This window comes from Anomaloglossus baeobatrachus, chromosome 2 (genome assembly GCF_048569485.1).
Source record: "Anomaloglossus baeobatrachus isolate aAnoBae1 chromosome 2, aAnoBae1.hap1, whole genome shotgun sequence".
Lineage (NCBI taxonomy): Eukaryota > Metazoa > Chordata > Amphibia > Anura > Aromobatidae > Anomaloglossus > Anomaloglossus baeobatrachus.
In genome coordinates, this window is record NC_134354.1 from 132759425 (window position 1) to 132771850 (window position 12426).

At 43.6% G+C, this 12426-nt stretch overlaps 1 protein-coding gene across 3 annotated transcripts in view; it reads left to right on the top strand.

Moving 5' to 3' along the window:
* SRR (serine racemase) overlaps positions 1-12426 on the top strand; it is an 81640-nt gene that overhangs the window by 50310 nt on the left and 18904 nt on the right. The window lies entirely within an intron of this gene.

A 12426-nucleotide genomic window follows, 5' to 3' on the forward strand; every position in this document is an offset into this window, starting at 1 on the left:
AGTGAAATAGAAATAAATAGTGATAGCCATAGATAAATATAGAAAGAGAGAGAGAGCGAGAGAAAGACCGAGAGAGTGACAAAGAGAAAGAGAAATAGAGCGAGATAGTGAGAGAAATATAGAGAAAGACAGAAAGATATAGACAGCGATAGAGAGGGAGAAAGGACGAGAGATAGACAAAGATAGAGAGGCGGGATATCGAAAAAGAGAGAGAGAGAGAGAGAGAGACATGACTATAAATAGAGGGAGGGAGAAAGAGACACAGAGCGACAGAAAGAGAAAGAAATACAGACATAGAGAGCGAAAGAGAAAGAGAAATAGAGCCAGGGAGAGATGTAGACAGACAGAGAGGGAAAGAGACAGAGAGAGCGAGAGAAATAGAGATAGAGAGAAAGAGAGAGAGAATAAGAGACATGAATTTAACAATATATAGAGAGGGAGAAAGAGCGCAACAGAGAGAGAAAGGTAGAAAGAAATCTAGAAGGTAACAGAGACATATATAGAGAGCGAGAGATATAGACAGAGGTAGAGAGACATATTGGTGTACATATTTAATAGAGGGATAAATATGAAGGATAGATCTAACAAAAATGAGAGTTGTGCCATAACATTAATATTTTATTAATTCTTTTCGTATGTGTTTATAGTTGTGTATTTATTTTTATTTTACTTTTCTCTTTTCTTCTCTTCTGTTCTTCTCTTCTGCTTGCAATGTAACAAACTTGCCTTCCGCTACTTTGCCGTCAATAGACAGATAAAATGATAAAGAGACACACAGAGAGACACACACAGAAACATTGAGATAGAGAGATACACAGAGAGAAACAGAGATAGAAAGAGAGATAGAAATAGAGAGACAGAGAGAGCAACATAGAAAGAGAAATAAAGAAAAATAGTGAGATAAAGAGAGCAATAGAGACAAAGAGAGAGACAGACAAATAAAGGGCAAGATATACAGAAAGCGAGGGATAGCCAGAAGGATAGAGAAAAAAAACAAAGAAATAAAAACAGAGTGAAACAGAGGGAGAGAGAAAAAGAGAAAGAAATAAAAAAAAAAAAGCGACAGGAAAAACGAGAGAAATAGAAATTGCACGAAACAGACGGATAGATTGAGAACGAAATACACAGACATAAATACAAAGAGTGAAACAGAGGGAGAGAGAAAAATAGAGAAAACCAGAATGAGAGAGAGATAGATGGATATATATAGAGAGGGACAGAGAAAGAAAAAAAATATAGAAAGAGAGGGGTAGATTGAAAGACAGAGAAAGAGAAATAGACAGTGAAATACAAAGAGTGAAATGGAGTGAGAGAAAAAGAAAGAGAAATAGAAAGAGAGGGATAGAGTAAGATAGCGAAATAGAGGGATAGAGAGAAAAAGAGAGGGATAGAGAAAAAGAGAGAGAGAAATGGACATAGAAATAAATGCAAATAGTGAAACAGTGATAAAGAGAGGTAAAAAGAGGTGTTAGAGAGGGATAGAGAAAGAGAAAAAAAATGAAAGAGAGGGATAGAGAGAAAGAGTGAAAGAGGAGAAATAAACAGAGAAATGCAAAGAGTGCAACAGAGTGAGATGGGAAAAAAATGAGAGGGGAAAAAAAGAGTGGGGAAAAGCAGTGGATAGAGAAATAGGGGGGAAAAATAGGGGGGAAAAAGAGGGGGAAAAAGAGGGGGAAAGAAGGAGGGATAGAGAGAGATAGAGAAAGAGAGAAATAAACAGAGAAATGCAAACAGTGAAACAGAAAGACAAAGACAGAGAAAGAAATAGAAATATAGAGGGATAGAGAGAAAGAGAGGGATATATAAAGAGAAATAGACAAATACAGAGTCAAACGGAGTGAGAAAAACAGAAAAAAAGAGTGTGAAGGTAGAGATATAGAAACAGAGGGAGAGTCAGCGAGTTGGAGACAAAAAAAAAAGAAGGTTTAGTGCTTTTGACGTTACAGATGACAATGTGTGACTGATTTTACATGTTTTTTTTTACTGTGTACGTCGCTCTGATGCTCGCCGCGTCTCCCCGTAACCTAAGCTCTCCTGCTCCGTCCGCTCCTCCCATCTATTTCCTGCTGCTGAGCAGGATGGGAAGGAGGTGACGTCCGGGCATCAGGCCAGCGAGCGCAACGCTGGAGGAATAGGGGGAAAGTGCGGTCACGAGGTTATGGGCGGCACTTACTGATGACACTCACAGCGCCGCCCATAACCTCGTGCCCGCGCAAAGCGTCACCAGCGGTCACACGTGCACACAGTGCACGGCACCGCTACAGTGGAACAGCGCATGCGCGGGACCACGGGCACCCAGGGGCGGCGTCCTGAGCTTTGAAAATCAGCGTTCGGGGGCGGCATAAATCTGCAGGAGGAACAGCAACGGACCCCAGGCAGCCCGCCCACATGGAAAATTTAAGAAATTTGCATAAGAAAAGGTACCAGTTTACAAAGTGTTTATTTTGGTATAAAACGTGCCATAAAAACTATAGGAAGCTTCCTAGAATGCAGCCCAGGAGCTGCAGAGGGGGGAACCTTTAGCTTTATAGCTAAATTTCTGATGACCGGTTCCCTTTAAGGCTGAGGTTAGATCTGCTGCATCACTGCCAGATTGTGTAAGTGCTGCTAAATAGTGTTCGACTCTGCCCTAGAAATCATCTAGGTTGTCACGGAATTCATCTCTGGTCATTTCAAAGTTCTGTCTGACCTTTTGGTCTTTGTTTTGTTAACGTTTGGGTCGTACGTCATGTTCTGTGGTCAGTGTGGCTCCTGGTGCATCTGTGTTGTCAGGGACATGATGCATTTGCCTTACAGAGCGGGATCCACAGTGCTTTTCATGGAAATGCTTTCACTAAGATGGTGGACGGCTCTAGGGTTGCTAGCGGACTACACATGAACACAGACACCGTAGATTTAGGCTACATGCGCACGCTGCAGTTTTTTCTGCACACAAACTGCAATCAAAACTGCACCTTGTCAGAGAGACCCTGGAAATGTAAAAAAAAAAACAAAAACGCTTGCAATGTAGGTGCATTTTTGGTGCCAAAAAACGCACCAAGTTGATGTCATGCGTTTTTCCTTGTGTTTTCATGACAGATGTTGACAAAGACAAAAAGAATGAACATGCTGCTTCTTTTTTTGTCACAAAGTTTTGTGAAAAAAAAAAAACCCGCTGATAAACTGCGCACAGCAAATCTGACTTCTCATAGACTTTCCTGACAAATCAAATGTCAGAAAGTTCTGAAAACAAAACTGCACCAAAAAACGCGTCAAAACGCGAAAAAACGCAACGTGCGCATGTAGCCTTAGGTCTTCTGTTACTAATCTGCCACTGATGCACGTGAGTGAGATGTGTCTGATTATTGTGAGCACGGATCTCTCTGCAAGCCATGGTAGATAGATTACTCGCTATCCTCTAACCCAATGCCTGACCATCTGCATGAGGTAAATCCAGGAATGACGATGCAGTGGTTGAACGTAAACTTATTTATTTACAATGCCATTGTTTGAGGTAGGAAGTCGGTAAGGAATAGGATGAAGGGATTGGTGAGGGTTACAAGATGGAGGATGTCGGATAGAGGTGAGAGGAGAACTTCTATTCAGTACTGATGCACATGCAGCCAAGATGGCACTTACCAGAAAGAAAGGATGTGAGGCAAAGAGAGGAGTTGCACAGAGAGGCATTATGGGAAAATTACAATATAATACATGAAAAACATATTAGAATGGTGACCAATAGATAGCAGCAATGTACAAGAAACACTGTGCACTATACGATCTCCTATAGAATAAACGGAAGAAACATATCATACTAAATATATGTCCTTTTTTCTAAAGAGTGGCTGAAAGCACAAGGTAGTAAAACAGGGTTCCGACTCGCAGAACAGTGGACAGAGCATTAGGACCGCCGCTGTATCTGGTGGGTAGTTGATAGCAGGATGAGTCACAAGATGGAAAACAGCAGTACATGGTAGATGGGTGTTTGTGAGTCACTGGATAGTGGGAAGAGCACAATGAGCGCTGTGGAGTTGGGCAGGTGGTACATGGTAGATGTTGGCTCTAACTCAATGAAAGTGGGGAGAGTCCTGGTGGAAGGAACTCTCTGGATAGTGGACAGAGCCCTAGGAGTACTGAAGTATAAGGCACGTGCTATGTGGTCATTGCAGGCTCTGTCTCACTTATATAGTGAAACCCAAAACAAGTGAGAGACATGAGACAGGAAGCGGTTTTTGAAATAGCAGCGCACATTTAGAAAATGGACACCATCATGGAAGGTTATACCGCTTTTTTGCCCGGTGCCTTGGGGTCATTGTACCTGCAGCACTAGCGGGTAACGCATGTCAGACGACCTGCCCTCTACTAAAGGCTACTGATGTCGGTCTGATGCCACTAGGAAAGCCAAACTAACTAAGAAAGAAAACTGATGAATCGGATATGAAATCCTTAGTTCTTCCACTGATGAACCCCTAAGATAAATATAGGGGGGGAACGCGTCGGGATTGGGATTTGCTATCAGTGATCCTAGCAGATAAGTTTCCCTGCTGGGATTATTTATTACTACTAAATATCACCTGTATGACTGTACAGGAATATACACATGTACAGTTGTATTCTGGCTGTCATATTTATGACGACCAGATTCTAGTAAAGATTTATTTATTTTCTATGGATTTCCAGATCTGATGCAATTACATTAATAAGCATCATCTTTTTCCTCTTTTTACTGTGCAGGAAAAAATACATAACTGCGCAGCTGCATCTGGGGTGCCACATTTTTGGTAACCAGATCATGGTAATGACCTGTTGACTATTTTGCACTTTCCATTCTTGGTGGTGGGTTTTCTTGCGACTTACGGGTCGCAGGGACAGAATAGGGAGAGCCGACGAGGAGCGGGGGGTACCCAACATCTTATGGTGCACCTCCGCAGGTAGGTAGGTAAAAGGGAGGGACAGACTATCTTTTTCCCTATACTCCCTATAACAATAGGGTAATTATCTGGCAAAAATGACAACAATTAGAGTTGCTTTACCTAGAGTTCTATCTAGAGTGTAGAGATAATCAACGCTCCTCTTTTCACTAGTTTGCTCTACCCTCTTTTGTCCTCCCACTCACCTCACGTGACCAGTCTACAACTTGGTAATTTAAGAGTTATTACGCTTTTATGATTAAGAGCATTTTAATACTATATACTAATAAATATTGTTTTTAGGAGTTTTTGTTTTTCGTTTTTTTCACTTATATAGTGGCCAGAGCAATAGGAGTACTGTGGTATCAGGTGCATGGTAAATAGTGGCTCTGACTCACTGTATAGTGGTCAGAGCGGTAGGAGCGCTGTGGGATCAGGCACTTGGTACATGGTAATTGGTGGCTCTGACTAGCAGTAAAATTAGGCAGAGCAGTAGGAGCGTTGTAGTATTAGACACATGGTAAATGGTGGCTGTGACGTGCAGGATAGTGGACAGAGCAGGAGGACAGCTAGATTATTGTAGTACTTGTTAGTTTGTCTCTGACCCACTGGATAGTGGGCAGAGCAGTGAAAGCGCTGTAGTATCAAACATGTGGTATGTGGTAAATTGCAGCTCTGACTCACTGGATAGTTTACAGGGCATATGTATTAAGGCTAATAAGCGGCCCCGGCAGTAGCGTTACAGCTGCGCGGGAGACTGGTAAGTGTAACGGGCTTGCTCTAATCTCCCTATCCCTTCTACCATCATATTAAAGCACCAGATTCTGGTCTCTAAAGACTTTTATATGGAGATCGACATCCGAGCAGATATTTGGGATCAATTCCGGGCAGGAAGCGGGTTTTTTTTTTTTTTTTTTAAACCCCGGTTGAACCCGCCAATCCCGGGTATCTGCAGGTACGCTCATCACTAGTCAAGTACAATGTCAGTCCCAAAACTTACATCCTGGGACTTTGAATTTACAGCACTAACTAAGGCCCACTTTGAGCCCTGGATTCCACTTTGATTAGGGTAATCACACACAAAAAAAAAAAAAAAAAACACCCCCATTCTTGTGGTGTTAACCTCAGCCCATAGGGTTAGTGACCTTCAAGCTCTATCTATTCGCAATGATGCGCATACCTGTCCGTTGTCACCGCCTCAGATGCCGGGTTTAGGCTCGGTGCACACCTGGCTTCATAGTGCGCATGACCGGAAGTGCAAGGACTTCTGATCATTCGCACTGAGCCTAAACCCGGCAGCTGAAGCATTTACAACGGACAGGTACGTGCGTCAACACTGACGCTGGGCATTGAATAGCATATATATATAATAATCTCCATCTATCACCCCTTACTCAGCTCGAGCTGTTTGCAAAGGAAGAATGGGCAAGAATTTCAAACAGCTCGAGCTGAGTAAGGTTTAATGGAGAGCGTTTGTGAACAGCAGTTTTCAGCTCTCTCCACAGATTCTCGATTGGATTCAGGTCTCGACTTTGACTTGGCCATTCTAACACCTGGATACGTTTATTTGTGTTTTAATGTTTTATTTATTGAACCAATAAAAACAAAATGAATGCACATATCACAGAGCTCAGACATTATTAGCATTACAGTTAACTACATTGCATTCCATCGCATTAAACCGCCTTCCAGGTGAGATATCGTCTGCTGGATATAATCTCAGATCTATTAAAGGACATTATATCTGGCAAGTAGTGGAAGGCAAGCCAAATCATGCCTTGCTCTCATGACATTATAAAAAAGGAGGAACAGTTTTAACTTTTCCTTATTGATAGGAGAGAGAAAAAGAAAAAGGGGGAGAACGTATAGAGGAAACAAGAAAATAGGAGGGGGGGGGGTGAGGGGAGGGAATCGCTGATGATTCTGAAAAAAGCCTCTCAGCCCCTACAGCTCATTTCTAGGAAGGGAGATAGAAGGTCTAAGAGATTTGAGAAGGTGAAAATAAATGGGGAGGGGGGAGGATGTAGTAGGGAGAGGGTGTTGGTCTAAGGTCCATTCATCATATGTCTATATTTATCAGAACTAGGCAATCATCTCCCTCGGTCCCCTAATGGGGAGGAGAAGACGACCCAGGTTACTTTATGGCGTCCCCTGCGCCACCGCCGTCAAAAAAGAAGGTTTAGATTTGTAGTCCTTCCAGGCCTTCCAAACTTGCCCAAAGAAGAGCAATTGTTGTCGTGAGAGGGCAGAAAGCTCCTCCGCGTAGTATAATTGGTCAATTTTCAGCAACAGCTGCGATATGGTGGGTATCATAGTCGTGCGCCACAGTTGGGCAATCAGCAGTTTGCAGGCTGAGCTCACAAAAGACACCAGTTTCGAGTTGGCCTTATCATTAGGCCACAATGGGAAATTTAGTAGTAGATGCATGGGTTCTGGGCCCTCCCCTTTGTTTGTAAGATCAAGAATTAGCTGGATTGCCATCCTCCAGAATATCTGGAGACGAGGGCACGTCCACCAAATGTGTAGATACGTTCCTCTATCCCCCTCACACCTCCAGCAGAGGCCTGAAGAGGCAGATTGCCAAGTTGCAGCCGTGTCCGGGACTATGTACCATCTCGTAACTACTTTGAAGGAACTCTCTTGAACCCTCACACAACACGAAGGTCCATGCGAGGAACCGTAGATTTGGCTCGTTTGGGCGTCAGTAAATGTGGTATTCAGATCTTTTTCCCACTTCAGTATGTAGGCTCTTTTTACTACCAATTCCTTTGTAAGTAAAGTGTTGTATAAGCGAGACAAGACTTTTTTAGGAGACCTTGTTTGCGAGCAAAGTGATTCAAATGTGGTTAAGGGTCTAATGAGGTCGGACTGTGGCAATAATGGTTGAATTGTGCGTTTTATTGTCATATAGTGGAGAAATGTGAGTTTGGAAAGGAGGGGAATCTCACCCATCTCCTGCCTCGAGACCAAAGAACCGTCTTGTAGGAGATCTATCGCTGGGATCTTTGCATTACTTAGATATGGAGATTTCGCAGTGTCGGCGAGATTCAGGCTGGAGTCTAGTATATCAGAGATTAGGGTAAGAGGTGAAAGAGGAGAGGCCAGGAGCTCTATGTTTCGTTTCCAGTTGTCCAGAAGCGTTCTAGTCAGTTCGTTGGTACAGAATCTTTTATTTCCCTGACAGGGGGGTGCGAATAACAGAGCTCGTAGGGGGGAGGGGGCCAGGTGTTCCTCTATTGTCGTCCACAGCTTATTCGGAGGACATCTGACCCAGTCTACTGCTCTAGAAAGGACAGCAGCTTTATAATATATGGATATGTTAGGGAGTCCCATTCCCCCTTTGTCCTTGGGGAGGCATAAAGTGTGAAAATTGATTCTTGGTTTGTGCTTGTTCCAGATGTAATTGGAAATTAAGGAATTACACTGAGAGAGAAAAGATTTGGGGACTAGTATAGGTAACATTTGAAAGAGGTATATAAATTTTGGGAGTACGATGCTTTTAATGAGATTTTTCCGGCCTATCCAAGAGATAAAAGGCGCTTTCCATGAGGCTATTTGTGTGGTGAGTTTGGGAAGGAGAGACTTATAATTTAGGTCAAAGAGTGATTTGGGGGATTTCCCTATTTTGATGCCGAGATAGGTAATGTGGCTTTTTGGCCATCTGAATGGGAACGACTTCTGGAGATGTTTGATGATATTGCTCGGGATGTTTAGACTCAGTGCTTCAGATTTAGAGAGATTGATTTTAAAGTTGGACCATTGGCTGTATTCTTCTAGTGTGTTCATGAAGGCAGGGAAGCCTCTTTCAGGTCTGGACATTACTACCAACAAGTCATCCGCAAAGGCGGCAGACTTGTGGTGAATCCCCTGTAGATTAATCCCCTCAATTCCCTGATTTTGTTGGATGGAGCATATCAATGGCTCCATTACCATGACAAAAAGTAGGGGTGACAAGGGGCAGCCCTGCCTGGTTCCATTCTTGATGTCGAAGGGGGCAGTCAGCGTGTTATTTATTTTGATTCTGGCTGTGGGGGATGTGTACATCTGTAGTATTGCATGTATGACAGTCTGGGGAAAATGAAAAGCCTCCAACGTGCCCCGCAAGAAAGTCCAGTCCACCCTATCGAATGCCTTTTCGGCATCCGTTCCCAAGAGCACAAGGGGCAAACTCCGAGTCCTAGCATATTGCATTAGATGAAGTAAGCGTAGCGCATTGTCCTTCCCTTCTCTTCCCCGTATAAATCCGGATTGCTCAGGAGATATAAGGTCAGGAAGGATTTCCGCAACCCGGTTAGCAATTAAGCTTGCGTAGATTTTTAGGTCCACATTCAAAAGCGAGATGGGCCTATAACTTCCACAGCTTTCCGGGTCCTTCCCTTCCTTATGTATTAATGATATGTGGGCTTCCAGAGCTTGTTTGGGAATAGAATCGCCCAGAAGTAGAGCATTGCATGTTGCCAGGAGGTGATCCCCCAAGATATCAAAGAATTTTTTATAATATATGGTCGGTAGGCCATCTGGGCCTGGTGCTCTTCCCACGGGGCATCTGGACAAGGTGGACTGAACCTCAGCACGAGTGAATGGTTTTGTCAGGGATTCTTGTTGTGCTTTGGAAAGTGTCGGGAGGTTTAGATTAGTTAGGTAATTATGTATGTCGCGTTTCCTCCTATCGTTGTCTGTTGTTGACTCTTCTGGTCGGGATTGATATAAGCTCTTATAGAATTGTAAAAATTCTTTTGAAATTTGTGAGTAATCCTGAGTGCGGTGTCCCTGTGGCGTCTTGAGTGTATGTATAAACGTGCGAGCTTGTCTTGTTTTGATTAGTGACATCATAAGTTTGGAGGCCTTGTCCCCATGTACAAATATGCGGTTTTTCCAACTTAAGTGTAACTTGGCCGATTGTTTGTTGAGTATGTCTCTCAGTGCCACCCGTCTGGCAGTCAATAATTCTAAAGTCTGCTGAGATAGAGATTTTTTGTGTTGGGTTTCCAACATGGTTATATCTTCATATAAATTTTGTAAAATAAGTTTCCTCTGTTTATTGAGGTGTGAGGAAATGGAAATCAGCTCTCCCCTTATGACCGCTTTATGTGCTTCCCACAAAAGTGGTGCTTTAATCTCTTGCGTCTTATTCTCCGCAAAATAGTTGCGGAGACAATCAGAAATACGTTTCCTGTTGCCTTCTGAGGAGAGAACTGACTCATTTAACCTCCATGTACGGTGAATCAGGTATGCCTTCTGTAGTGTGAAACTTGCCGTGACATAACTATGATCAGAGTGCGGTGTAGATTGGATTGTTGTGTCAGTGACGTTAGGTAGCAGGAACCTGGGTAAAAAAATGTAATCAATCCTGTGATATGATTTATGTGGGTGTGAGAAGAAGGTAAAATCTTTGGTTGTTGGATGTTGTAGTCGCCAGACATCAGTCAGGGATAGAGAAAGGAGAGCAGTTTTGACTCGAGAAAGGTCCCTGAGTGATATGTGGCTCTTTTTTGAGGTTGAGTCTAATTTTGGTTCCAGGGCTACATTAAAGTCTCCACAGAGTATTGGAATGCCTTCCGAAAAGGTCTTGAATTTTTTGAGTGTGGAAAGCAGCCATCTCACCTGCTTGACATTTGGAGCATAAATATTTCCCATCGTTACCATTGATCCCGCTAATAGGCCTTTAACAAAAATGAACCGGCCCTCTGGGTCAATTACTTCGTGTTGGGGTAAGAAGGGTATGTCCTTGGCTAGCGCCAACGACACCCCTTTAGTCCGTTTGTTTGGAGAGGGAGCATGAAACCACGTATTATAGTATGCTTTTTCAAAGTTAGGGATTTTGCCTTTGCAAAAGTGTGTTTCTTGTATAAATATAATGTCAATATGTTTCTTGTGAAAATTAGATAAAGTTTGTGCCCTTGGTATGGGGGAATTCAACCCATGAGCGTTAAAACTTGTCACATTAAATACCTTATGTTGTGTCTGCATAGTGACGGTTGCCGCAGTATGACTCTTTTTCCGGTGAGATGAATGGACCAGACCAACGACCGTGCTGGGAAAGAGGGGAGCAGAAAAGGCAGGAAGTGGAGAAAAGATCAGATAAAGAACAAAATGTTAAAGACAACAATAACAACATTTTCAACATCTATATAAGAGTAGATACGCATCAGGAGGGAGCAGAAAGTATAGAACCCCTAGAGTGACTTCATACTTTCAACCCGCATAAACAATGTTTGGCAATAGTAGGCTGGAGCCTAGGTCTTCTCACGGGGCTTGCTTTCCGAGTTCGCCTGGAGCTTCTGCGCCGCATTGCGTCTAGGCCTTTGGGCCTTCGGGATGACGCAGTGCCAGGGTGACGCCTCTGGAAGTTGCTGGAGCGCAGAAGTTGAACTATGGATTTCTAATTCAGGATACTTCTCCAAAGTAATCCCCAGGTCCTCGCAGATTCGTCTAATTTCGCCTGATGTTTTGCCTTGATAGTGTTTCCCTTGTGCTGTAATTGCAATACCGAATGGATATAGCCAGCGGTATGGGAATTGGCGTTGGCGTAGCTCTTCTGTGAAGGGTTTCAGTATTCGCCTCTTGGTCAGAGTGGTGGCAGCTAGGTCTTGGAAAATCCTGATTTCGGAGTCTTCATATTTTACGGTGCCAGCTTCCCTTGCTTTTTTGAGAATGAGCTCCTTAATACGGTAGTCCAGGAAACGGCAGATGACATCTCTTGATGGTTCCCCTTGCCTAGGACGAGGTCTCAAAGATCTATGAGCTCTGACCAGCTCTATCTGTGGTGCAGGGTCAGTGTCTATGAGATCAGAGAAGATGCTTAGAAGGGCTGGGGTCAGGGCTTCGTTTACTACCGTTTCTGGCAGGCCTTTTATTCTGAGATTGTTCCGCCTCTCCCTATTTTCATGGTCCTCCAAAATAGTATGGATTTGGTTGACATTATCTTCTTGTTGGTGAAGACAGGAGATGATGGCGTTGGATGTTGTGGTGATCGTGGCCTGGGAAGCTTCCAGCGTTTCCACTCTGTGTCCTATCTGGCCAATATCCTGTTTGATGTGAGTGAGCTCCTTCACTACCGGTTCCAAGGCTTTGTTGAGAATCCGTTTGATAAAGGACCTGGAGATAGGGAGGCTTTTGCTGGAGTCCATGTCTTCTGCGTCACTGGCGTCATCTTCCATTTCTTGTGTGGTGTTTGCAGATGAATTTTGAAGACAGTCAGCTCCTACCTCCGCTGGCAGGAGATGTTTTTTGAGAAACTTATCAACATCCGCTTGGGTCGTGGTCACCACTGGTTTAGGCAGAGCACTGGCCATTTTATTACCGAATTTGACCATGTCGAAGTCAGCTCTTATGATATTATGTTACTTCAAGTATAATGGGGGGTCCGGTCTCTCCGCTCCCTCTGAGCAGTGTGGGGTGCACCTCTTTACATACCCCTGTGGGGGGGGAGTATCAGGAGGACTGTGCTTTTTTATATATGGGACTACTTGGATGTTCTCTGTACACTCTCTTCTGTATGTCCCTATCAGCAGCCTCTGAGTCCAGGAAGATAGCT